Here is a 26974-nt window from a genome sequence, read left to right as displayed (position 1 = left end):
GTATTCTATATCCTTTCAGTTTGAGAGTACAAACGAGCCATCATTTTGGAACATTCATACGATCTTCAAAACCTGCAGGGCTATTCCTGCTCCTAGCTATTGAAATGAAAATATTGTTTTTCTTTCTTGGAACGGTGCTGTTTTGATTTTTTTATCAGTTAGCAGGTGGATTTGGAAGTCTGTAGCCTAATTACCTATGTAAGAAAAAAATTGTCATATTTTGTCTCTGGGTGACAGGAGTTAGAACACAAACAAACTCAGAAGAGGTCTCCAGGGTAAGATTAACCAGTGACTGTAATTCAAATCATTGCATAAATTCTAGTGCTTTGAGCAAAGTGCTCTATCGTGGCATTGCAGATCATGAATATTGGGCTCTAAAGAGTGAATCAGGGACCCTGAACACTTTATGTTCACGATGCACACAGAAATGATACTATTTTCCAGATGCATGAAATCAGTAGATGAAGCTGCTTTCTGCTGCTGCTGACCTGGCTGGGACAAAGGGATCAGTCGCTCAGCACACCTCTCCTTGCTCCTGACGCTCAGGAGGGGAACTGCTGGGTTTGCAAGCTTCAGGGGTCCTTGTTCAGTCATCAAACCCCACTGTGTTCATGGGGAATTCTTTCCATTTTGGAATTATGGTTCTTAATCCTGCTATGAGAAATGCGAGGCTTAGCTCAGGTATGTGTCTTCAGATGTTCACAGTGGGACATTATTACATCTAATGGAGATAATGAGACATTCCGAGATGTTATTAAACATGAAAGCATCAATAAGAAGAAGCCTATTACCTTCATCTGCTTTAATTACTCTAAGGATACTCTATTTCTTAATAAAAAGTGTCTATTTTTTCTAAGATATTCATATAGTAGTATTTAATAGGCACAATCAAGTCTATTAAAATAAATATTTAGAGATTACTCACAAAGATTTTGAGCTTAAATGAAGAGTCAATTTCCTCTGTTCTACTTGAGAAAATTTTCTGAAAATCATCAGAGTATATTTTTACATCTAGCTCTATGAAAGTATTTAGTAGAGGATTCTTACAGCCAGTCTCAAGCATGTAAATCCATAAGCTATATGCTGTTTACCATACTTCCCATCCTTAGCCACGTGTTTATCATGGGGAACTGGAGACATCTCCATTCCAGTCACCTGTGACTCCCATGGAGAGCAAGTGGTAGCTTTGCGGGGCTAGGACAGCACTGGATCCACTAAGTAAGGAGGGATGCTCGGGACCATAACTAAGGAATAAGGGAGCTGAAACCACACTGGGGCTTATGCATTCTGAGGGCTGAACTGAAGAGCCAGGGGAATCAGCAATCAGTAATTATAATAAAGGAACAGAGTTGGCAATGGCATGAGGGAGGTTCAAGGGGATAGAATGTGTAACAGTGGGGAGGAATTTGAAGTCACAGTTACCTGGGGAACCAAGTGAATTTTTGGCTTTGAAATCGATCTATCTGTGAGTAGCTAGGTTTGATACACATTGATGACATTTGGTACAAGTTCAAAGTTAAAGCTCCTGTGTATAAGAAGAGCAAGAATGAGAACAAAATTAATTTTCAGGAGACACAAGGGCTGTGTTTACTGAAGGCACCCAGACACAAAAGTCAGTGAACATGTATGGAACATTTCAACTCAAGGATTTATGCCAGATGGTAACACACATTTAATTCCATTTGATTTCCCCCAAATCCTCCAGAAATAGACTTCTTTTTATCTGTGAGACAAAAATGGCTTAGTGATCACCTGTAATCACACAGTTAATAATGGCACAGCTAAGATTTCAATTCATGCTATCTAACTTCAAACTTGATCATACATTGGTATATAAGAGAAGTTAGATAACAGAGAACAAGGAAGAAACAGTAAGAGAGGTAGAATTCAATCGGTTTTCCTATCCTAACATTGGTTTAGAGGACAGGTACAGCTTGTGCCATGGTTTGGACTGGATTCATAGAATAAAAGGTACAGTGAGTCTGGTGGGTTGGAATGAAGTTGACTCTGGTACACCCTGCAACCATGTGAAATTTCCTTCAAATCTGATAGAGCTGGAGGAGGGATTTTCCATCCAAACACTTCATGACATGTCATGTTTTACATGACAGGGCAGTCAATTAAAATTTCAAACTAAACCTGGGAATACATTGGTATGCTTGCCTGTATTTGTTCAAAACCAGCCAATCACCACTTCTTCTGTAATTAGTTGTCATTTGGAAATTAATGTGAGAAGAGGCTAAAACAGAGCTTCTCATCCCTTCAGCAAATGCATAGTTTGAGATTCTGCTCTGTTTATGTGTTTGATCTTTGAGCAGAAATTTCAAAAAAGTAAAGTCAGAACATAAGAAGAATGACAAAACAGGGCTTGAATAGTTGCATTAGTAAGGTTTACACTGTAACAAAATAGGAGAGATAATCCACTTATAATGAGAAAAGGTTTATTTTGACTTAGAGCTTTAGTAAGCGGTCAACTAGCCTCTTAGCTTTGGATTTGTGCAGGAAAACCTTATTGCAAGAACACATGACAGTGAAAAACTACTCACATTAGAAATTAGGATGCAAAAAGCAAGGACGAGAAGGGCTGAAGGTCTCACAGTCCTCTGGGAGGGAATGGTGCGAGGACCTCTCATAATGCCCACCTCCTAGGGCAGATGCACCCAGCAGTGCCATCCTGGAACAAGCCTGTAACACGTGGACTCCCGGGGGCTATCCAGATCCATTTTTTGTAATCTTAGATTATAATCACTTCAAAGGCGGCTGTTGGCCGCTTAAACGTGGTTTTGCATTTTACAGCTCTCAGCTCTTCTCTCTGACCGCTCCATTCACAAACGTGTAATGCTTGATCCTGGAGTGCACAATCCATAGCAAGGGAAGTGGCCCAAGTTGTACTTTACATAAAGTATTTACATTTGAATAAATTTACACTGTTTAAACCACTTAAAGTAGGTCCCTGTGGATAAAGATTAAAACAGACGTGGCATGAAACACCTCATTTATAGACAACTGAGGTATTTTAGAGTGAGAAGGATCTCAGGGGATCATCTCTCCTATTTACAGGTTAAAATACCCTGAAGAAAAGGGAGGAATAAACCTCTTCACAGCAGAATTGGGTAGAGAACCCGTGTCTAATTTTTGGAAATGTTTTCTATGCTATATATTACTTTCCTGTGGTATTTTTAAACATTTTCTTTATATCTCTATTTTATACTACATCTGTATATCTCTATTATATATAATTATATATAATATTATATATAAAATATATAGAACATCTTTATTATATCTTATACCTGTATTATATATATCACTGTGTATAAATCTAAGAATAACATACAATGCTATATATATACTATATATAACAATCTATATTTATATATAGATACATAGTAAACTATATTAGGTATATTTTATACAGTATAATATATGTAACATATGCATTATACTGTGTATCTGTAAAATGTGTATCTATGACACTTATGGTATATACTATATACAAGCATATTATATGTACATATATCATGCATATACCATATACAGTATATATCTAGAGGATATATCTGTTTCTCTATACACTGTAGTGATAAAGTACAACTGAGATTTACTTAGGAATTTGCTTGATTGCAAAGTCATTTCCACTGTGTCATATTCCAATGTTGCTGAAATAACCCTTGAGGGAAATGTTGTCTTCAATCATGTTTTATAGATGATGAAACAAAGACTAAAGAGGTAAGAAATGTGAACTTGATCAGGTTGCACAAAAAATGAATTCGAGGGTGCAAATCTAAATACAGATTCTTTGAATACAGAATGTGTGCTTCTCCTATAGCAGTGATCATAAAGACGTGGGTATCATATAAAATCCATCTGTGACACATCCAAGAGTAAAAGGAGGTATTTGGTGGATTCACTTACAATTTTCTATTGGAAAAAATGAAGTGTCATTCTATCATTCACCCTACAATTCTTGAGCAATCAAGAATTTGTCAGATGTTTTCAAACAGGGAAGTCAAGCGAAAACAGGCAGATCCTATGCTGTTGAGGCATTGAAGTTTTGTAAGAATGCTTGACAAGCAAATAGAGGTAGGAATAGTGTTGTGTAAGAATACACTAAAAGGGAAAGCTGGAGTTCTGTGGTCATGAAGAATGACCTCAGCCTCTGTCTTAGTCTAAGAAGAGAGGTGGGGAAGCATGACCAGGCTGTTTTTAATGTGATAACTGAAGGTGAATCTCTGAGCGGGGAGTGTGGGAACAGAAAGACACTCATGTGGAAAGCATAATGCACACGTGCTGCAGGAAAAGCACTGTGTGTGCAAAGGAAAACACCCTTCTCTCTGTGTGCCTGGGCATTCAAATATCAAAATTGCTCAAGAAATACAAGGTGCCGATCTATGGTGAGAATTTCTTTCCATAGTGTTAGTCAGTGAAAACAAAAAATGTGTCTCTTTGCAGGGAGCATGTGTTAAGTATAACACTAATTGCAAAACCAAATGGAGCATTCATAGTGGTACCAGAAAAAATAAACTGGAATGCTGGACAAAAGCCACTCCTCTTCTGCCTAAGGAATTACATTACGGAAATTGTGCCATCAGAATGAATTAATAGATGACTTTAAAAACTCAGTGCCCAGTAAATGAATGTGTGAGTTAAGCTTTCTAAGGTAACATTGGAAGGAATGTTTGTTCCGATGCTGAGCAGCGATAAAAGGACTAAATGAAGACAAGATCCTAGGTGCACAGGGAGCTTTCACATTGGGCTCCAGGAGAACAAATACATGCCTTTGGGAGCTGAGCAAACAATGCTGATTGCCTGGAAATTCATCTATGCCCTCATTTTAACAGTCTCTAGCAAAGTTTGTCTTTGTTGTTAACTTCGTGTCTTTAATGGTGGCAGACAGGCTGTTGACCACTGATAAAAGGAGCCAGTGTCCAGTTGGTAAACTTCCCTTTTACTTTTTGTTTTGTTTTCGTTTTCTTTATCTTTAGTTATTCTGAGACAGTCTCCCTATGTAGTACAGGTTGGTCTGGAACACACTAATCAGCCCTGGCAGACCTCGAACATGTGGTGAGCCTCCTGCCTCAGTTTCCCGAGCACTGGTATTACCATTGTGCACCACCACACCTAGCACTTACTTCCCTTTTAACTTTTAGTAAAGTTCTTCCATGATTTCTTTCCACAGTGCATTTCACAGACATTTCTGCAAGCGGCCATCTGGGCTGAGATAGTCACTGGGGGTTGCAGTGTGGCTGTACGGAGCTCGGAGACAGTTGAGAGAGCTGTGCCAGCCCTGCAGCCTTCAGATGCTCTCCAAATTGCTCTCTGATGCACATTCTTTCACCATTCTCTGATGTTGAGAGGAGAGAGGGAATAGCAATGATCAGGAATGACAGACACTGCATTGCATGAGCTAATTTGAAAGGTAGAACGCGGTCTCCACATTAAGAGCAAAGGGACAGAGTGCCTCACTCCAGTCCTGTGACTTTTAAAGGAGCCAAGTGAGAATGCTGAGCAGTGGGCACACCAGTGTTGGGAGGACCATTTGGGGCACTCACAGTCTCAGCTCTGAGGCTATCGGGCTTCGTATTTGTCTTCCTGGTCAGTGGAGGCTCACACCTCAGCTGTCCTTAATTTGTTGATAACCTGTGCTACTTCTACTCCCCAGTTCCTAGGAAAGTAATTGATTTCCTAGGATGCCATCCTTAGGAAAGCCTGGATGTATTGTGAGCCAAATAGGTTTTTCTGCTTGGATCATCTACTACAGAGGCAACAACTAAACTTAGAATTTCTTAGCAAAATTCCCTTTGGAGCTGGCCCCAGAGGGAGGACTGGGATGCAGGCTGGTGTGATTGCATACTGGCAAGCATCTCAGGTTTGAAGTGGCCAGCTTCTGTGGACCTGGGACTGGAAATGAAGATGCGCTGTTAAAGACGTTGCTTCTTCTGCATTATGTAGTGATCTGTCTGTGTCTCCCCTTCCCTTTGCCTAGAAGACTCTGGGTGTTGTGTTTCCTAACAGAAGACTGTATTTTTTCTACTTACACATTTGTCCACAGAAACATCAAATTATTATATTCCTTTTTAAAGGATTTATAAGTGCCCATCAGTGTGTCTGGATTCAGTCTTGATTATTTTCACTTTGACTTCTAAGGGCCACACGTTCATGCTTTTGTGTGCCGTGGTGTTTCTGCTTGGAATTTTCTCTGGGTTTTGAGGTTTGAAGGAAACTGCCTTCCTCCCTAAACATTGCTTCCTCCTTTCTCACCTTTCCATGGAGGACTTTCCCAGTGCCCTGAGCATTCACACGTTCCCCCTCCAGTCTGTTCCCCAGTAACAGTTCTTACCTTTACATGTGGCTTATTTGCTGCATCTTCTCTTCTCCTCCATGAGACTGAGTCAATTAAAATGTGGTGTTAATAACTTTCATTGTTGTTGCTTTACACAGTGCTTGGTATGCAAGGAGCGCATTGTAAATGGATGTCGAATACTTCTGTTCATGTTTATGTCATTTTACTTTTCCAAGGTTCTTTTACTTCCTGTCCATATGACATATAACTTTTGCTCTGCTAAGTAATCTTTATATAATCATTTCCTTCCCTTTATATCTCCATGGTGTGTAATTTTTACCTCTACTGAAGTCTTCATATAATTATGTATGAACTCTTGCTGAGAACCCAAGATACTTACCAAGATAGGTAAGACTTCACTGCAGTATAGAAATGCTGCATTTGCTGGGTTTATTTCTTCATTGTGTACTTCATAGAATCAAGAGCTGTTGATGTGAGTCTTAAGTTTGGCTTTAAACAAATCCCACTTGATCATCTTCACTAACAACAATTATGATCCAGAAGGCAGATCTGTTGTTGGATCTATTAACGCTGGCATTGTTTTAACACAGTGAAACTCTTTCCTCCTGTCAGAAGTTGCTGAAAGTCATCACTGCACTTTGAATCCTTGGTCACCCTGAAATATGTCTCAGATCTCCGTCTGACTCCTAGAGTTAAATGGGCTCATTGTCTATGGACCTCAGGGTTAGCCTTGGAAACTGTCCCCACCCCAGTGGGGATTCCAAGGTCTCATCATGACCAACACCTTCCCTAAATTTGCCCAGGGATGGGGGTGGAAACTTGGAGATCAAGATATGGGAGAGCAAAATAATGGTAAGAAGCTGAATGATTTGGCAGATACAAGGGTATCTGATTTTTATTCTTAAGTAGAGCAAATTCTCATAAAGAAATGGAAATTAGCACAGGAGCAGAATGATGGACAGCACTGTATGCTTTATTGGGGTGATGTTGAGTTTTGCTTGTGGGCAACAGGTGCTCATTCCTCTAGGGAAATGTGGGTGACTGTGTGCCAGGTCTGTCTCCTGCAGAGAATGAGCCACTGGCAGAGGGCTACTCTGGAGAAAATTGTGTTTTCTAGCTCTGAGTCTTGTTGGCTGCCCCTCTGCCTCAGACACGCAGGTACTGACAGTGGAAGTCAGGTAGGCTGTGGTGGAATATTAGGTCCTCAGAGAAAGGAGGGAGCAATGACAGTGTCTTCCCTAGGAGACAGAAGGGTGGGATGCTTGCTGTCCCACTGTGGCCCTAAAACACAAAACACCTGTGGTTTACTGTGAAATGCTGAGAACTTCTGTGTAGACATTTTAGGGCCACTTTAATGGTCTCAAATTCCTCACCGACTTCCACCATACAGAAAATACAAGAGAGCGTAGTTAGGACTTTCTGAGGAGGATTTACCTGGAGGGATCTCTCCTGTGAGTCTCTCCTCATCTCCTGCAAGTGCATCAGCACCTTTGCTCTTATAAGATTTGGAGTTTGACAGTCTGATCACAATGAGGGTATGAAATGTGTCCTCTGCGATTGTTGACCGAAGGAGCTGGAACCTCTCTTGAGGAAACCTGGAGGGCTAGAGTGACAAACGTGGGATCTGCTTCAGGGAAAGGTAAAGGTAAAATGCTCCTGTAAGGACAGCGGGCTGCCCACTGCAAAGAGCTGCCAGGGTGGTGGTGAAATGGAAAGCAGAAACACCTAAATAACACCTAGGGTTTGGAGGTAGATTTATTTATATCCACAAGTACTGATCGGGATAACTCCCAAAATATCAGGCCCTGATCTCTGGTGCTTTAGGGCTTACAAAGAATAAGCAGGCAGGAAGTACAGAGGCAGAAGGCTTGTCAGCTTGGGATTGGTTTATACAGTGTGCATCACAGTGACCAGCCATTTGTAAGAGACAGGAGCAATCAGAATTGGAACAGGAACTGTTAACTGGGCAACTAACAAACTGAAGTGTATAGAAGGGGTGGAGTGGAAGCACATCTTGCCCCTCTTTTAGTTTACCTGGCAAATCTTTGCTGGGCACAATACATGTGATCTACTGAGACAAGGCCCAACTAGAATCGGTAACTTAGGGTTGTCAAGGATCTCAGGATGAGCTTCGCCATGCTTCCCAAGATTGTCTTTTACAGTTTTTCCCTAAATTACTTTTAGGAAAAAATGTAATTTAGGCCTGTGTGTTCTGTAACATTAGACTGTAAAAGTAGTGAGGAAATTAATCTGATTTAGGAGAGTGTCCAACCTTGAATGCTCATGAAATCATTGTCAAGTGTTTGATTGATTGTTCTGTTTCTTGGGGCAATCATCCATAGAGTTTAAAGCAAAAAACACATCTGGCAGGGTGCAGGGAACAAGGATAGGGTGAAAAAATCAAAGGGAAATAGGTATGGAGCAATTCTATAAATGATGTCCTCAGGCTTCAGCTGTGCATGAGCTGGTCAGCATCCAGAGTGACCAGAGCAGGGTTTAGAGTCTGCTATCTCTTCAGAGTGAGCCTCAAAAGAACTGTTAGGTAAATTCAAGGCTGGAATTCTGAAACTTGCAGAGGTAGATAATATGTGCCTGGATTATATATGTGTGCAGGAATTTCTACAGAGATAGCTGGCTTTTTAACTAGTTGCAAGCTCTGTATAGTTTTCATTTAATCTAGATTTGGAGCTACCTCTGCTACAAATGCAGGCCTGCTGTTGCTGCCAGTGATCCAGGATAGACCATAGCTAGAAATGATTGTTTCACAGAAGGGCACTACAAACTTTTATTGTCTTTTCAGTATGGACAGAGAATGGGAAGGCAGGGCCAGTGACACAGATGATGAAACCTGAGCTGGCTTCACTGGATCAGGGGCCAGCGCAGTGGCTTGAACTTGCAGAACACATGATGGGGATAGATCTGGTGGCTGGGCTGTTGGTTTAGTTAGTTAGATACCTGTAGGGTCTTATGCTTCCAAACTGGATTATTTTGAATTTTTGGTGGCAGATTTACAAACAACAGCTGGAAGCATTTTGCTGTGCAAATTATTCCCTGTAGGTACATTTTGGCCTAAATAGCTATGTCCAAGGTGACTACAGCATATCTAGCTTTTGGTCTTCATTCCTAACAGACATACTTCCATCCATAAGCAGAGTGTCCTCAGCATCTGTCAGATGGTTCATTTCTATAACAGTTCATCCCATTACAGCAAGTGGCACTTGGATAGACCTAGGTCTCAGTCTACAGTGAATGAAACCTTGTGAGCTTTCTTGATTGGAAGGGCAGTGACTGCTAGAGCCCAGAAGAAAAGTGGGAGGAAGTGCTTAGTGATCAGGTCTAAGTATTTGCACAGATAGACCACTGGGCACTAACAGGGGCTGTGAGTCTGAGTAAGCATCATTGTTTTTGTGAACTCAAGGGTCCATATTTTATAGAAGCCAGCAGCTCCAAGAAATTTGAAGGTTTTTTTCCTTGGAACCAGCTTCTGCAATATATTACAGTAGAGCTTTTGTGCCTTTTCAATAGACAGCTTGGATGTCATCAATCAGAAGTACAGTGATTTTCTCCAAAGAAGTTAAACAAATTTTTGAACCTCTGGAAGGCTGAGTCCAAGTGAGTTAAACTTTGAGTCTAGAACTGGGGTCTTCAATCAGAGATGCTGGATGTCATTACACAACTGAAGGCAGAAGAAGGCATTATTTGGGTCCAGGAAGGTGTACCAGCAGGCATTGGGTGGCAGAAAAGTGATGCAATGTATATGGAGGGCAATTGTAGTGGCACTGGCAGCTTGAAATTGTGAGTTTGCTTTATAGACAGGAGCAGTGTAGGTGAGCAGTTTGGCAGTCTATACTGTTTATTTGAGACACCCTGATAGAGCTGGAGGGGATGGAGAAACCTTGGAGAAAAGGTTGTTTGGCCAAATCGGTTGTTAGAGCCTCCCGAAAATAGTGGATGATTTCTAATCCTTTGGTAATTGAGTCCAAGTGTTTTAGGATTCTCCCCATTGAAGGGGCTTATAGCAGCAACTTGCAAGCAAATGAAGGCATCTTCTAAATCTGGACATGTAGACCAGGTGGCATCTGGAGGTAATAGTCCAAAACAGATATGTGACTGTGTTATTGATGGCCTGGAGATCTTGTTCAAGGTGATGAATAATCTATCAAGCTGGTGTGTAGCTAGATGTGTCTTTGTACTTCCCACAACATCTGCGAGGAGTGGAGGTCACAGTGCAGTGGCATGGTTGATGGGCAGGTCCAGAGAGGAGTCTGTAGGTTATATCTCTGGGATGAAAGGTTTCAGAACTTCAGGATTTCAGGTATTTGTCAGGCTGATGCAGGCATCATCTTTCCGTTAGGGAATAGTCCAAGATGAAAGTGCAGGGTTAAATGAGAGGGAGGCTGACTGGCTTGGTACAAAGGAGATGTAAGCCGAGGCTGTAAATTTGTGCCTGGAAAAAGGGGAGAAAAGCAAGAGTCCCAGTGATGATAACTTTTTGAGAGAGGGAAATTTTGAAGGCGTAGTTCTGTTTCATTGTCTACCATGAAAGTCACAGGTTTGTCTCCCAACTTTTGCAATGAGCTCAGACTCTTGGAGGCGCAGTTTGACAGAGCTCAGTCTGTCCTATCTATTTGGGCCCAACAGAGTGCAATTCATTTATCAGGACTGATGGTCTATGTGTTCCTCAATCAAAATGTGGAAGTCAGAAAGAACTGTTACAATCATTTTGGGTGGGCACTAGATGACACCGCCTGACCAGGACAGGTGTGTCTCAGGGTTGGGAGGTGGGCTGTGTGATGGCTATCTGGAATTAGTTCATTTAGCTGAAAGTATTAGCGCTGGGAGTGGGAAGTGAAGATGTAGGTGTTGGCAGCAACTGCTGTGGCTGATGAGGATGCCAATCGAATTCTCAAGGAAAATGGATCTTTTATTTCTTTTTATTTTTTTTTTTTTCTTGGAGGTTCAGGGAACAATTTAGTTTCATTTTTCATTCCATATCAGCCCTTTTTCCTGCAGTCAGGGACTGTGGGTTTTGATTAATAAATTCCGATCTCTGACTTACTACATGTGTGTTATGTATCCTTGAATGATAGCACAACAGAGAAAGAGTGAGAGTGGATGACCTGCAGAGAGAGACCATTCAGACACCTGCTTGGCTGGGTCCTTTGAGGGAACTTAGATGCAACTTAGCTAAGTGTACAAGGCCTCTCCTCTGCCATATGTCAGTCACTATGGAACCATGGGTGGGGGCCCAGTCAGCCACCAGGACAAGTGCTTCCCAGTCTTGGTGCATGAACAGAGGAGCCTATTTCCTATGCTCTCCATTTTACTGACTCACACATTCATTCAACAGGCACTCAGAGATTAAGCATTCCAACACTCTTCCCTCAAGGGTGGTCCTGACTAAAGAGAATTGATCAGATTTTCCTTATGCTCAAGCTGAGCAGGACTGACAAACTAACTAGGGTAATCCTGAGCGTCTTACTAGAATCAAGCAGGCAGGCAGGCAGACAGACAGAGGAACAGACAGACAGATTGCATTCTCCTCACTTTGGGGTCCAATGTGAGCCACTTGAATGAAGAGCTAGGAAACATCCTCCAGACCTCTTGAGAGGACTCAAGAAATCTCAAGAGCACACCTTCCTGTCTGTACCTGGAGAAGTCCTTGCTCTGTCCATGAGGGCTATGACAAGTGACCAAAGAGGTCAGCATGGTTAGGCTTCCCAGCTGATGCATCAGATGCAGTGGCATTCACAAAATATTAGGCCCTGATCTTTGGTGCTCCAGAGTTTATGTGAGATAAGCAACAAGAAAATACAGAGGCAGAATGGCTTGTCAGTTTGGGAGTTTATACAGTGCACAATCCTATTGACCAGCTATGCATCACAGTGACCAGCTGTTTCTAAGAGCTCAGAAGCAGCTGAAACTGGAACAGAAACTATTTCCTGGGCAACCAACAAACAGAAGTATACTGGCTGGATGAGGGAGCATCTTCTGTTACAGTGAGAGAGCTTCTCATGGCCAAGATGTCAGGATGCAGCTAGGATGGGGTGATAAGGTGGCAAGAATGGAGTAGACTGAAGGAACCAGGAGCCAAGGCTCTCACGCCCACCTGCAGGAGAGTTGCTTCCACATCCCTGTGCCAGCAGAGAGCAGCACATCTTTCATCAGGATACCTGCCTGGGACTTCTCTCTGGGAAGAATTAGCCTTTTGTTTAGTTCAGGCCTTCAGCTGATGGGGGAAGCCTGCCCACATATGGAGGGTGGTCAGCTTTCCTCAGTCTACTGACTGAAATGCTGATCTCCTTTAGAAATGCTCCCACAGAAACATCCAGGATATTTGAACAGATATTTGGGAACCCAAAGGCTGTTCTGCTGTGAGTTGAACTTTTCTTCTTAACACACTCTTCTGAATTCCATAGTTGAGTTAGGTGTTGCAAATGAAGAACTGGCTTTTCTCCAGGGGAGATGTATGAGAGTAAAATGCTCTTCTTGATTTTCATATATGCAAATTGGTACCTTACTTATCTCCATAGGCTTTGTGCAGGCTCACAGCTGATGGACAACCTTTCAAAATGTCTTTATCAAGCAGCACCAATGCAGACCACATGTATTAGAAAACACTAAAACTATCTCTTGTGTCTGAAATCAATTTCAGCAGACCTGGCACATTATATTCACAATATGAAAATGATTGCTTATTCTTATCACATAATATTCTCCAACATTCAGACCCTGATGAGCAGAGTAAACTACGACTCCTAGTTTTTTTCCCCAATGAACTACACCATTATTCTGCTCATTTCACACTAGCTCATTGTGGACATGCTAACAAGGTAATAGGCGAGTGATAGTTATATGTTCTGCTAGTAATTACACTTGACAGGGAGTACTGCAAGCTGCGTCAGTAAACAGAAAGATTACTGTCCATGAGAATGCTTCAGGGCGATGTGATTGTCTTCATTAGCTGTCCATCGGTGAAGAAGGTGGCATCAAAGAGGATGTGACAGGTAATGTGGATACTCAAAACTGACTTGTCAGCAGCATGGGGAATCATAATGTGTTATATTTTTCACACAGGTTCTCTTACAGTCTTGGGACAAACCACACATAATGTCTCTCTGGTTAGCAACTTAGGTGTACAGATTCTCATCCTTTGGGGTCCCACATCACACAGCCACTCAGTGAAGAAGCGGGTTTCCAATAGCTGCAGAGTTGTCTGTCTTCTGGTTACGAACCCAGCAGGCAAATATATATGCACCAGAGCCAGAGTCCTCTGGCTTCTTCTCCAGAAAAATAGTATTTTGCATTGAGGGTTATTGAGTATCCTCTCTCTCTGTTTCTTGACACACTTTTGGTTAATGAATTTTAATGTAAATCCATATTTGCTCTAAAAATATTTTTAAAATTAGTCAGTATTCACAAAACAGGAGGACAGATCTGAAACACAATTTCTTCTTCAGAAGAGGAAAATTATAAATGGAAGTTAATTCATTTTTCTTCTAGAAGATATATTAATATTTTGCATGGATTTCTCAAATTGTTAAGTGGACGGACATTACAGTATTAAGCACTGCAAATGCTCTTTAAGTGAAAGCAAAATTTAAAATGCTCTATACTTTATTGAGTAGACCTTTGATAAAGGATTATAGTAAGAAATTGTGTTCAGTTATCATGGAGTCACAGAATAAAGCACTGCTAATTGTAAAATTTGTTCATTGGCATTTTAAAATGTGAATTTGAGTGAATATATGTATTTTGGGTTAAAATAAATTGAAGTGCTGTTTGATTTTAGTTTTATTTATCTTATTTGAATGGATCCGACATTCTCAGATAGTGTATTTGCGCTGTTAATAATGACCATAAGCAGATGCAGTGTTCAAATTGCAAGTAGGTAACCCTCAAAGAACTTGGTGAGGAAGATATTACAGTCAGAATCATAAGGGGTAATTGAGACAAAGGGAATAAGCAGTTTGCAGACCTGTTAATAGCTGTCAGTGAAGGGGTCAGAATTATAACCCAAGTTGTGTGTTGTCTTTTTACCCTAAACCTTACTGCCTCAAAGGAAAAGTCCATTTACAAACAAAAAGGAGTTAATTTGGGTTTCTATCAAGCCTATATATGTATGTAGCTTCCAAAGCTAAACAGCTCTAGAAGGCTTTGCAAAAAGCTGAGTCCTCTGGTGACCCTTCCCCATTTCCTCTCCCTGTAGGCAACCACTCTCAATTCTATCCACGGATTCTCTTGATGCTGTTCTCGCTGTCTCTGAACAGCATTTTCCTTGCTACTTCATTGTACTTTTGACATTTTTCACATTAACATCCACCACATAAGACCATTTGTCTATCTTTCACATGCACCTTGTTGCTGGATCAGTATTCTGTGCTTATGTTATGGTGACTGCATCCATGCTGTTAACAAACTAAATCTTAGGCTGTATTGTGCCTGATTTTCCTTGTTGTACAGCCCTGTTCCTCTTGTCATCAATAATCATTTGGTTTAATCATTTATTTCTCAATTTACTGGGGATTTATTATAATTTATTTTAATCTTTCTCATTGTAAAAGTGATCTTTAACACATTAAAACTTTCATGTTCTTGAAAACACACCCTCCCCACAGTGTGACAGACTTCTGGGCTCTCTGCATAGCTCAGGTCCTGGGGACTCATGTGGGATTTTGGGGTATCCTTTTGCCTCTCCTTATAGTGAAAACCCAGGTTTTGTGTCCTCTGGCTTCTCCTTGGTTCACTGTTTTCTGTTGGTGGACCTCGTTTTTCATCCATTCTAGTTATACTAGAAAAGGTACATGACAGAAATTGCTTCGAGATCTTGAAACTGTTATTAAACAGTATTTCCAAATCGAACAGAAAACTATTTGGCTTGTGATGTACAAGATACATTTTTTAAAAATTTCAACCTTAAGTCTTGCTTGGTAACTTGATTAGATGTTTTAGTTTGCAAATCATTTTTCCCTCAGGATTTTTGTGCTGTTTTCTGATATGAAATTTGAGAAATCCCATGCCTTTCTGGCTTTTTAATCTTTCTTTAAAATTTATAGTTTATGATTTAAATTTAGTATGATGTGGGAATAATTCTCTCATGGATTCAAGTGGCTTTCAGTGAGCCTTTTCTGTCTAAACATTCATCACTTGTCAGTCTGCAAAAGTTCTTGCATTATATTTATGTTGATTTTTCTGTGTTCTCTGTTCTTTTGCTTCCCTGGTCTTTCTCTGCCTCTCTACTTGATGCTGGGTTTCTCAGCTCTCTACTTTGGTTTTATAGTCACAGCACAGATCATCTTCATCTAACATCTGGAAATGGCCTAAACATCATCCTCTAACATTGTAAATGAACTTTCCATGCCTGCTGTCATCTTTTTTATTGCAACACTTTTTCTTCTCTTCTTGTATTTTTTCACAGCGTATTCTTTGTGTCATGCTTGTAATATCCTTCCTCTTTCAGGGTATAAGGAAAATGAATAAAATGATAATAATAAATATACTTACTGTTACCCAGACTCTTGCAACTCCCTTGCATATGTCTATTAATTTTCTTTGGCTTCTTTTGATATAGAGGAAAGAAACTCCCAACTTACTATGTGTCTGGTATGAGTTTGTATTCTCTAGATTGGTAGAGTGAATTGTAGGAACAAGGAATTTAAGAGAAGACTGTCTTTACTGAGAGAAAGGAAGCTTCTGACTGAGAGAGGCAGAAGGGGTCCAAGTAAATTGACAAATACCCCGTCTTTTTTAGGGACATTTATAGAGCAAACCATAAAGTGAGGTGGGTCTATATGGGGAAAACATGGGAACTTGCAAGGTAAGTACAAAGTGGGACTGAGCTATAGACAACCAACAAAATCATGGGTATAATTGCTCGGGTAAAATTGATTAAGTCAGGGACAAATGGGGAAGCCAGTCACATAGCAAATGGACATGAATACAGAATGAGGGCTGTGTCTGCAGGGGGTTGAGTTAGTGACTTATTCTGGTTTCCTCAGGGTGCTAGAGACCTATTTAGAATATCAGTCCTTGACACTTATCCCTAGGAAGTGTGTGGGTGCATTTGATTTATCTTTCATCTTGAGGACTGGCCCGCAGCGGAGGGTCTATCTCCCCCATAGTTGCAAGGTATCTGCTGTTTTGCACTGGCTCCTTCGAGGGCCCAGCCCTGTCTGACTGCCTATATTTTTATCTAACTCTCCTGCCTGTAACATTTTCTTTTATATTAGAAACTTCCCTCAAAGGTTAGAGCCTGCTTTTTGTTAACACTTAAAAGCTTGAAAATAATACACTAATCAAAACTCAATGCAAATTAAGATGTGACTGTTGATCATGGAGCTGAATGTACATCTTTCTCTTGGCACACCTGACGGTAAATATCTTTTAAGTAATTTAATATTACTCAATTGGTCTTTATTAGAAAATACTGTTCAAAACTGGATGAGGCAACACAAGTCCATCTTCTAGGATTCTGAATGCCGTAGAAGCTTTCACTTATTTTCCTATCATGCAATTTTGGAGTCTTAGATATGTCTGATATTCCAGGACAGAACACAAATCTTTGGTTAGGCTGGTGGAGAGGCAGTCATCAGGCTAGGGAGGATGGGGAGTAGAACTGGATGTCTTGCTGATTTTAGTTTTTTGTCTTGTTTTTTTAAAGGTAGGAATTTTGCCAAGGATGTAGCTCAGTGGTGTAAGCACCTGCCTGGCAAGTGCAAGGTCCTGAGTTCTACAGTGTGTGTGTGTGTGTGTGTGTGTGTGTGTGTGTGTGTGTGTGTGTGTATGTATGTGTGTGTGTGTGAAAGAGAGAGAGAGAGAGAGAGAGAGAGAGAGAGAGAGAGAGAATGAGTATGAATTTTATTGGAGTTTCAGCCCACCTTTTCCTGCGTTGTTTGGTGCAATTCAAATTTTTTCTTGCCTTAGTGGAATTTAGCTATCTTTTATTTATTTATGTATTTTTTGTTTCTAATCAAGAAGGCAATCATCACTGCACTTCCTTGCCACTGTCTAAAACTTTGCTAACTTCTATGTAATATTGATGACATTTATAGGTTTACAATCTTTTAAAAAAATATAAAAAAGTGAAATATAACTTCATTAGTATTTCAAGAAGGAAGAAATATAAGTATATTATTTTATGTGAACTGCTTTACTGAGAAATATATATACAGATATTGTTAGGGTTTTTTGGGTAATTATCAGTTTATCTTTTAAAGGCATGAATATCTACCATGGTGGTGGCAGTGTGTGTGTGTGTGTGTGTGTGTGTGTGTGTGTGTGTCTACATGTGTATGCAGCTGTGCAAAGGTGTGCTGTTTTTTCTTCCTTTCTCAAGAATGGGTGTGAAGGGACACCACGGGGACACACGAAGCACAGAAGAAGAAAATTAGCACTATGTAGGGTAAAGAGTACCAGCCTCACAGCAGAGACCCAGGACTGGATTTACATTACTGGGATTATGAATTTTGGACTAAATAAAATTGAGACGTGTTGAAAAAAATCCATGGTTTAAGGTTGCCTGTGTTACTGTTGGCACTGTGAAATGTGCACGTGTGTATTAAACTAAAAACTGAGACAGCCTTAACTCAGAGGGAATTTTGCTCACTTACATTTCCATACTTTATCATTACAGAAAGCTTTTCTCCTGTTTAAAAGAAAAGCCCCCAGATGCAGGAGAATCAAAAAAAAATATACCAATAATAATCACAGTCACATAACGATAGATCTTGGAAGACTACAGTCCTGCTAGACAGAGCAAATTTAAAATAGCGTTATCACAGTTGTTGGAAATAGAAAACTACTTAATGTTTTCATGAGGCTGTACAATTTTATTAGGTCTCATGTGTGAGATAAACTTTTCCCTGCTGACAGGTTTTACCTAACTTCCTTTAAGAATGAATATCTTTGCTGCTTAAATATCACTTTCATGATTAGATATACACTCCTCTTTACTTTCCTAAAAAACAAGAAAAAGAAACATGAATAACATGATAATGGTAATGAATTACATGACCACATTAGTTCTATCTCCATCTCAGCATCTTTTTCGAAGAGCAGAATCTCTTGAAAACTGTACCAAAGAGAGGGGACCCCTGCACTGAGTGGCGCTAGTCAAAGGCCTGGTCAGCAGAATCTTCCTCACAGTGCAGCCTTGGTGCCTCACTCAGAGCCTGTTATGACCCCACTCAGCGTCTGTCTCCAACAGTTGGGGAGCTTCCGTGCACCATGCAGCATGAGCTGAAGGCCTGCACAGCATGCTCTATATGGCTGCTTAGCCTTGGTGCACCACCCAGAACCTGGTAGAATCCTGCCAGCAGCCTCAAGTGGCTGTGGAGCTTCAGAGCGCCATGTGGGGAGAACTGAAGGTCCACCAGCATACTCCCCCACTTCAGGAGCCTTTGAGAGTCACTAGGGACCTGGTAAGGACTGCCTAATGACTCCCACACAACTGAAGAAGCTCCCTGCACTGTGGACAGACATCCTCAACTCAGGAAGCAAGAGAGACTTGCATTTAACTTCCTGAGGGCAAACAGGAAAATGATAAAACCAAAGAGCAAAATGCAGTCTCTAACCTCCATCCCACCCCAAACAAGCCCAGGAGACATGGACATAGAAGAACGTGTAAGCCACACACCTGAAACTTCTGAAATGATAGCAACTGAAGTAAACAACTTCAGGAAGCTGTAAGGAGCTCAGATCAGAAATAGTCTCCCAGGGAAAAGAATAAATGATAAATTTACAAAAGAAATGCCGAACACATTTAAAGAAGACATAGTTAAAAAATTGAGGAGCACTGAAAAAGGAAACCTTAAATGAACAAGATAAGAAAGAAATACAATACATGAAACAGATTTAAAGAGCTATCCAGAAAATCAAAAATTCCAGTGAAATCTGGCAAAACCACCTCAGTGAATGTGAAGACAGATGTTTAGAACTTGAAGACAAGATTACAGAGAGTGAGTATTGTCTCCCTAGTGCAAGAAACTGAAAGGGTAAATAAGATACAAAATCTTCAGTAAGTATTGTGAAGAGAAGAAACTGCTTAAAGGGGAAAAACAACTCAGGGAAAAGGAGAAAAAAAGGAAGGGAAAAGAAAAAAAGATAAAAATTTATTTATACCCACTTAAGATAGCTAAGATGATTGTACTACTAATTCTGTTAGTTCATGGAACAAAACAGCATTTGTAGAATTACATCAATTTTGCATGTTTATATCTGGTAATCTGAGTAACTCTTTTGAAGATAACTAAGCAAAATAACAACCTTAGTTATGTTCCTATCATGTTGTTTTGAAAGCCTATATTAGTATTGCTTTGGGCTCTTCATTATTGTTACTTTTTGGGTCTTTTGATTCTTGTTTTTCTTGTATTTCATTTTGTTTTATTTTCCCTCTATACAGAAAGGACAGATGTACGTGTATACCTTTATACATGCCTAGATCATCTCCTAAAGAGTTTATAAGAATTGATTTTATTACATGTGATGTTATCAACACCTACTTTGAAGAAAATGAGATATTACAGTAGCCATTGCTGATTTTCTGTCATCTTGCTTTGAAGTACAATAATGTCTTTATTCTTTGTTTTGACTGGTTTTAGTCTATTTTCAATTATTTGATTTCACTATGTATGAAAGTAGGGACAGCTACTTTTAAGAGAACAAGAGACATTATGGTAACTATTATTGCTTTCATCAGAAAAAATTATATTAATTCCCTCAGAAAAAATTGAAAGGTTCTTGATAATTGATATCCTAAGTCTTCAAGTAGAATTTAAGAGCTTTCTTAAAGAGTATGGATGTATTTTAAAATTTCTCCCTGCACTATGGCAAAGCTTTGGTATGCATGGGCCACAGGCTTTGAAACTTTACTGTTGCTGTTTTTGTTTAAACAAAGAATATCTTTTAGAGCCCTTTATTTTTATTTCATAGCCCTTTAATGTCTCTCTGTTGTCCTCCTGGTGTCATACAAATTCCTTCATTTGTCATTCAAAGCCCGCTACTCTCTGACACCAGTATATCTTGCGATTTGTCTGTTAGTGTTTTCCTACAAAAAATCCTTCCTTCCAGTTATGCTTGGAATACTCCAGTCTTTTCAAGTCTCTCCTCTCCTCTGTCTTTAGTGTTACTCTCCTTGCCTTCAAGACTGGACTAAAGTCCCTCGTATAAGCACCCTGGCCCCGGGACACAGTTGTTTTATCCTTTGTACTTCCCAGTCCTGACTTGGTCACCCAGAGGCAGTTTACCATCAACCGATCACGCACGTTTGGTCTACGTTTATTTCTTTGACCTGCTCCTGAAGTGTAAGAGTTTTGTACTTCTTTCTTCTTTCCCTGCATTCTTTTTTTCTGACATTATAAGATCTACAACTTCAAAAAGAAAAAAAAAGATTTACATCTTCTTTTCCTTACTGTCTTCTACCTAGTATGTAACTAGTGTTTTTATTCTCTGCTCTTCACTCCCACTGGGATGCAAGTTACCAAAGGAGTCAGGAGGCTGGCAAAGGTTCTCAGGGGCTCACAGGGCAGCCAGCTGGGCTCTGGACCTAGTGTTCTTGACCACTACTCCATGTGGCCTCATGGAGTTTGGCAGTGACTCTCTTTTTATTATTGTAATTTTGCTTACTTCTCAGTGGGGTTTGGCAGCATGGATGACTTGTTCCTTGGATGTTTCACTTCTCTTAGATTCTGTGACACGCCTTTCTCTCTCCTCTCCTGAACCCTAGCTCACTCAGTTCTTTCCTAGTCACCTTCCTCTAACACTGGACTCAAGTTTGCCATCATCTGTTTCCTTTGCTTTCTGGACAATCCTCTGCCTTGTGTACTACATTTCACTTGCAGGAGCATAACACCACCATCTCACAATAAGGGTAAGGTCACCACTTGGTGATGAGCTACTTACTTATTCATAAGTGCTGTTGTAAGTGCTTGCAAATGACTTAACTCTAGCTCAGTAGTCTCGCCCTGTTTTTCTACTAAACATCTCTAAGAATGTTAACTGTGTTTTCTTTCTATCTTTGCCCTTGTGCAGTGCCCCATCATTCCCAGTGGGATATTTCATGGTCCAGTGGCTCTCAAAATTTAGTATGCATCAAAATTATTAAAAGGTAAATCATTAGGTCCCAGTTCCAGCAATTCTGATTCAGTAAGTCTAGGGATAGCCTTGTAAAATTGAATTATTAACTGAGTGTTTTTCTGAGAAATCTTCAGTTCTCCTCTAAAAGACATAAAATGTTGTGTAATGCTATGATGATGGACGCATGATGCACATTTGTTAATTTTTACAGGATGGACAATATTAAAAGTGATAGGTAATGTAAATTATGAACTCTGAGAAACAATACTGTGACAGTGTTCATTCATTTTTAACAACTGCACAGCATCCTGCAGGATTTTGACAGTGGAAAGTTTGTGCTTGTATTGAGGTGTATTGTCACTGTTTGTGGCTTCTGAAACTACTCTCAAAATAGAGTGTGTATTTTGAAAACAATTATACACGTTAGCACATTTAATGTACCAAGTGAATTAGCCAACTCTGCAGTATTGTACTTCTTACTGTATAACACATCCCATCTGCCACATAGCACTCTTTCTCACTACAGTAGAATGTCTGTTAAACGTGGAATGGAGAGAATTGTGACCTACACAAGAATTACAAATCTCAATTCCACTGAAGGAAATCAGTTCAGTTCAAGGAGAGGAGCACATATTTTCACATGAGGTGTTGAATACGCCTCAACCTAATAATCATGGCCCTGAAGTTGCTGTCCACAGCCAGTTGCTCTATGAAGACAATTTTCCATCCTGCCATTCTTGGCCATTCTTGGGAAACTTTCCTTGGCCCTGAGATTTCACTGAGGCACCCGTGTTTCTATCACAGGATTTCTCACCAGCCAAGTGCGGCGGCCGGCACACAGTGACTATGATTCCTGGAGATGACATTTGGCCTGTACTCATGATGTATGTCAGGAGTGTGCTCCGATGTGCATGTGTGCCTGTGGACTTTGAGAAGGTGTGGGTGACTACCACATCTGGTGAAGAGGAGTTTCACAATGCCATCACGGCAGAGTGTCGAAACTCTGTGGCTTTAAAGGGCAGCATTAAAACCGACCAAACCAAGCCACCTTCTCACAAATTCTACAATAACTTGCTATGCACCACCCTGGACCTCTATGCCAGTGTTACCCACTTCAAGAACCTGCCCAATGTGAACACTCACCACCAGGGCATAGACATCTTGGTCATACGGGAAAACACAGAGGGTGAGTACAGCAACCTGGAGCACGAAAATATGAAAGGCGTGATCGAGAGTCTAAAGATCATCACGAAAGCCAAGTCTTTGCGCATTGCTGAGTACGCCTTCCAGCTGGCGCAGAAGATGGGGCGCAGAAAAGTTACAGCTGTGCACAAGGCCAACATCATGAAGCTGGGAGACGGACTCTCTTGAGTGCTGCAGGGAGGTGGCGTCCCACTATCTTCAGGTCGCCTTAGAAACCATGGTTGTGGACAATGCTACGATGCAGCTGGTGACCTGGCCTCAACAGTTTGATGTCATGATGATGCCCAATCTTTATTGGTAATGTCACCAACATCTGCACAGGGTTGGTGGGGGGCTCAGGCCTTGTACCTTCAGCCAACTATGGCTGCTTGTGCGCAGTGTTTGAGACAGCCGCAAGGCAACTGAACAAGAATCCAGCGGACTGGAACTGGGTCAATCCAACTGCCATGCTGCTGGCGAGCTGCATTATGCTGGATTACCTCCGCCTGCACTCCCACGCCGCCACAATTCATGCTGCAGTCTTTGCATCCTTGGGCAATAAAAATATTCAGACACCAGATATCGGAGGCCAGGGTTCCATGATGGAAATTATTCGACATATTATTGACCACATCCGATATGCCAATTAAATGATTGGTCCTTGGAAACCATTATCACCCGAAGGCCTTTGTTGTCCTGTTCCATTCTTGCCCATCCTTAGGAGCCCGCCAGCTTGGCTAATGTGGACTCCAGAATCAGCCATTTGCTGTGGTGCAATATGTTTGAGTGAACCAAGACTGATCTTTTCCCATTAAATTAAAATGCCATAACATTGCTTATTTAAATTAGCCAAATTGATTGCACTGTAAGTAAATCAAGAACTCTCTTCCCTTTTTTTAATCCACAATTCTCACCAACTTATGTTAGGACACACTGACTAAATCAGAGCTGTTTGTGGAGGACAAAAGCTTTTCCAGAAACTTGCACACAGATATTCAAGGGGTGGAAATTCAGCAGAGCAGCAATGAGAAGTGTAGAACTTATTAAGTTAATTAGTGCATTGCATCCTGCCTGCAACATACACACCGCAGCTTTATGAATAAATAAGGTAACTCAAACCGGGGCTGTCACAGACTGCTTCTGCGCCTCCCTCGGGGTTCCAGGCCTGGTGTTGTTTAGGGGTTTTTGGTTAGGAATTTTTCTGGGCTTCTTTTTCACATACAAAAATGGGGCCTGAAACTCTCCTGGAGGGTGAATTCTTGAATTTCTCTGACCTGGGAACAGGTGTGTAGGGATCAGATCTCTTTGTAACCACTGGGACACATTTACTTGCTGTACAGATAAAACCATGGATGGCAAACCCCATGCTTGGTGCCTTGGTAGAGGCTTCTGTTCAAAGTTTGAAAGGAAGAATGTGTGTGAAAAACTAAGTGTCCTATTCTACTATGGATATTTGCCAACCTGTTCATATATTGAATTTACATTATTTTGAAGATCTTCATTTGGAAACAAAAATAATTCTATTCCTTGGACTTGTTGTTATTCAAAAAGTTAAAAAATAATAATTCTAAAACCTTACAGTAGTTTTCTCAGGATGACTTGCCTGCAGGGGGAAGTAAGATTGATGAAAACAGTGAATTCTATGCTTTGGAAACCTGATTTGTCAACTATGACCTCGCATAAGTTCCTGAGCTCTCCACGAAGTCTTAACTTAGTCTGATTATCTGGATTCCACCTGTGCTAATTATGTATGAAGCCAAGGCCAAGGTTGGAAATCCAAAAGCTAGTTCAACGGGGTTTACCTTGGGGAGTAAGTGACCATAATAATCTTATCTAGAAGTCTTTAGAAAAATAATCATGAAAGAATCAACTTTAAAATCATCATTATAGTCCCCTTATTGGATGGGTAGATAGCCATCAGAAAGGAAGGATTTTCCCAACCCCTGTAGCCCCCAACTTGGGGTAATCTGGACCTGCATCAGTGATTTGTTCTGACTAATGGACCAGGACCATATGACAGCCTGAAGTCCTCTATCCCCGAGTGCTACACTAATCCACACAGCCTTAACTCACACTGCCCACTCTTAATCTTTTCTCTCATGACTTGGAAAACCCCAAACCCATTGACTTGTCACACAGTGCCAACACTGCAATTAAAGGCTAATGAGTTATGGCTTGTGACATCATCACTGGCACTGCTACTCCTTTCTGAGCCTGTGCATGGCCTCTTCTGAGCCTGTGCTTGGCGCTCAGATAGATGTTAGGGTCAAGCTGGGAGGACTTGGTTTGCATGCCAGCAGAGATGGCACTGTGATGCATTCCCATAAGTTTGCCACCACTGGTCTAATGATTTGCAGAAACTCTCCTGTCTTCTCTAAAGAATGCTAAAGCCTTGTGGCCGTTCAGCAGGTGGTAGAAGGTTGCAGTTTGCAAAGATTTCTGTAGTCCTTTTGTTGGATAATTTCATCTTTGCCACATTTATTAATTTATGATTCTGGTGTTATAATTGATGTTTCCTTTAATTAATTTTTTTCTAGGACTGTCTTGGCTACAGCTTTATAACTCACTCAGCTACTCAAATGCTGTAGCTGAATCTCAGCTCTGTGAGGCAAAAGCTATGTAATAGTAAGCTGTGTAACTTCGCTGACTGCTGGTTTTCTCATTTTTCAGATAAATGCAAATATCTACCTTCACAGGATCACAGTGAACATCAGATAAAATTGCTTTGTTTATTGCTGCCTAACAAAGCACCTCAAAATTTAGTGGTGTAGAAGAAGCAATTAATGTGCTCAATTCTGTGGCTTAAGCAGACTGTTGTTGTTAGTCGGGGTGTTGGGGTCACTGGAAGATCCAAAATGCCGGGGCTCATGTGGCTGATGGTTGTAAGAAGAACTGTCCATGTGGAGACTCTGCTTTTCTCTGTGTGGCCTTCTGAGGGGGCTGTTTGGCCTCTTTGCAGCAGGACAACTGATTTCTAAGGAGCAAGGGACTGGATGGAAATCTCTTAGAGCTGGGCCTGGTAAGTTTCTCAGGACCACTGGTTCTACCTTCCATTGGTGACAGAAGCAGTGGAGGTGGAACAGATTGAGTGAGGGTCCTGCACTCTGCCTCGCCATGGGATAGTGAGAGGGTCACACTGCAAAGGAGCCTAACGAGTAGGAAACGGAACTGTGCCATGTGGGAAGCATGGTCTCCCACCATGGTAATGTATCTAGATCTCTTCGCACAGTGTCTTCCCCGTGGGAACTGCTTAGTCAGTGATGTCTGTTAGCGCTCTAGACCTTTTCCTCTTCCATCTTACCTAGCCTCTGTCTCATTATGTGTCTCATATGTTGATTCCCCTCATTCTAACTCATTTCTTATGTGCTTATACCTTTCAGGGTCTATATAGAAGGTTGTCTAACCAGGCTTAAATTTAATCTCTTGTATTTCACACTTTATCTTGTATTAATTATTCATCTATGTGAATTAAACCTTAATTAATCTTATAGTCTTTGAGGTTTTAAAACACAGTTAAGCCAATGTTTTGGACCTTGCATTACTCACTACAATGCTTGTATGGGTGGTAAAGTTTGGTAATTAAATATATGAAATGAGAACAAAACTACTAGTAATAATATGATTTAGTATATATATTGTATACTTTACATTATCCTACATGCTTTCCATTTATTAGCTATTTTTTCTAGTTCTCAGCATTAACTCTATTAAATGATTATTCTAGCAGTCCTCATCTCATAGAGGAGAAAGCAGAGGGGGCAGTTTGAAGAAATCAGCCTGAAGTCTCACAGCTAACAGGAAGCAAATCCAGATGAGGTCGCACTGAAGCCACTGACTCCAGAAGCCAGTGTGTAAGTGGTGAGGGGCGTTTTGGAAGAATGGGGTTTACACATGGTGCTGTTTTCATACTTTATGTGAAAGTGTGCCAGATTTCAGCTGTAGATCAATGTTTTTTTCTGAAAATAACTCTATAAATTCACTGAACTAAAGCAATGTCAAGGGAAAGAAGCTGCCCCACAGGAGGGCAAAGAGAGTGGCTTCAGGATCATAGCTAGGATGTACTTAAGCTGGGATGGACATGCGAGCCTCCTGATTCCAGATGAAGCTGGGATGGCAGCCACGGGGGTGAGGATCCACACCGACTCACTCCTGATGATGTCTTCTTTTCTCTGGGCTGCAGCTCTCTCCTAATGTGTATATTATTTAATCTTCATATCAGCTCATGCCACTGAGGAGTAAGTACAGAGAAATTCAGTGGACACTGTCAAGATTAATCATATAGTAAGTATGGAGCCAGAATCAACCAGAATGAAAACTCAAAGACTATTACCTGTGTTTATCTACTACTAAAGAAGCTGCTTCTCACTTTCATGGGGTTACCCACATAGCCCAGCATTAAAAAGCTACAATATATAA

At 40.8% G+C, this 26974-nt stretch overlaps 1 protein-coding gene and 1 pseudogene across 1 annotated transcript in view; both read left to right on the top strand.

Annotated features, from left to right (window-relative positions):
• Window positions 1-26974, top strand: part of LOC100729132 (protein kinase C-binding protein NELL1) — a 647616-nt gene that overhangs the window by 348392 nt on the left and 272250 nt on the right. The gene's annotated exons all lie outside the window — the stretch shown is intronic.
• Window positions 18558-25025, top strand: LOC100730574 (isocitrate dehydrogenase [NAD] subunit gamma, mitochondrial-like; annotated as a pseudogene).

Source organism: Cavia porcellus, unplaced genomic scaffold (genome assembly GCF_034190915.1).
Source record: "Cavia porcellus strain 051 isolate PalLab524CR breed Dunkin Hartley unplaced genomic scaffold, mCavPor4.1 scaffold_9, whole genome shotgun sequence".
In the NCBI taxonomy this organism is placed as follows: domain Eukaryota; kingdom Metazoa; phylum Chordata; class Mammalia; order Rodentia; family Caviidae; genus Cavia; species Cavia porcellus.
This window is presented reverse-complemented; position numbering and strand designations above follow the sequence as displayed.